This window comes from Mirounga leonina, unplaced genomic scaffold, assembly GCF_011800145.1.
Source record: "Mirounga leonina isolate KUSES-001 unplaced genomic scaffold, KU_Mleo_1.0 Mir_172, whole genome shotgun sequence".
NCBI lineage: Eukaryota > Metazoa > Chordata > Mammalia > Carnivora > Phocidae > Mirounga > Mirounga leonina.
The window spans coordinates 14,437,866-14,439,609 of NW_023270442.1; positions in this window are offsets into that span (position 1 = coordinate 14,437,866).

Sequence of the window (1,744 nt, forward strand, 5' to 3'; positions counted from 1 at the left end):
TCTTTTTGGCTAAGTCAGAATGACAAACTCGAGAAGTGTCCAATCATCCTTTCCTCATTCTCAACAATGGGGCATTGTTCTCTCAGATTTTGCCTGTAGCTTTGAGACTAATTGGTGTGAAGCCCAAAGAGTCACTTTGAAGTGATCATTTCAGGGGATCCAAGAAGTGATTACAGGATAGTGAGTTGCTTGCTCCCTTTCAAAGGCAAGCCAATTTGGCTTCATTTCTGATTAACTCAGTGCTTCCTTTGATGTCAGTGTAAAAGAGTGTTACTAAAAACAATCAAAGCATATTTGTACTCCATGTTAAATACTGTTTGATGTATTTTTTATTATCTGACTGAGAGAGTATGTTTGTTTCAGGTAAATGCAGATCTAATTTTCCTTTCGATATAAATCTGATAACTCTAATGAGTTGGCTCTTGTATTTCTCACCTGATCTAGCTCCTTGTATAAACCAACTAGAGAAGAAATAGTTTAGATAGAGATGTGGTTTTCATCTGGGATAGCACCTCTAAGAAAACTATGCTGTTCTTAACAGAGATCACTATATGCTGGTTGGGATATCCCCATTTGGGGAAAAGGGTCTCATACAAAAAGAAGTGTGAGTCACTTGTGGTCAGGGAATTATGTGTGTGGGGGAATGCATGTGTGTCTGGGAGACTGCACAGATACTGGCAACAAATGAAGCCAAGAGTCTACTCCATTATGTCATTGACACCTCTGCTCAGGAGGGGCAGGGTCCAGAGTACATCTCTTGCAGTTGAATGCTGGGAAGGACCTGATGAACCAGGCATGGAGACATTTCTGCTTGGGTCAGTGGGCTCTCTTCTATTTACTCTCAGGATGGGCTGGGAGCCTCATAAAAACTGTAAGTGCTCACAACCCTTCATATCTCACCTAGCCCAGTGGCTCTCAGCCCTGGCCACCCATTAGAATCACCAGGGAAACTTTGAAAAATACTGACATCCAGGACTAATCCCCTAGAGATTCTCATTCAGTTAGTCTGTGTTGAAGCCTAGGCTTCTGTATTTTTTCAAGTTGAAATCCAATGAAGCACAAATGCTTCACATCCTTGCTGTGTCCAATGTATGAAAATATCTGTTCACCATCAAACATGAAACAACCACACTTGGGACATTTGTTTTTTCATGTTCATGAGAGGTAGTTATTTCAACCCTTTCTCCTACATTCTATGTAGTAGCTTGAGTGGTGGCCCCCCAAAAGATATGTCCATGTCCCAGATCCTTTGAATATTACCTTATTTGGAGAAAGGATATAACTAAGTACAGGCAGGCAGCTTGAGATGAGATCATTCTGGATTACCCAGATGAGCTATAAATTCAATGAGAAATGTCTCTGTAAAAGTAAGAAGACACAGAGAAGAAGGGATGACTATTGGAGATGGAGGCAGAGGTTGGAGGGATGGCCATGAGCCAAGCAATGTCATCCACCAGGAGTTGGAAGAGGCAAGGAAGAAGTCTTTCCTAAGGCCTCTGGAGGCAGCGCAGTCTTGCCAACACCTTGATTGGAGACTTCTGCCCTTCACAACCACAAGAGAATACATTTCTATTAGTTTGAGTCACCAAGTTTGTGGCAATTTGTTATGGCAGTCACTAAGTATGTCCTATTTCTTTTTTTCTTTATTCACCCTTCCTTTGGCTCTTTCCAGGTGTCTCTTGGCTGTTTTCCAGATAAAGTTTACACTTTTCCTGATTTCCCTCCATCCTCTCTTGACTAAGGA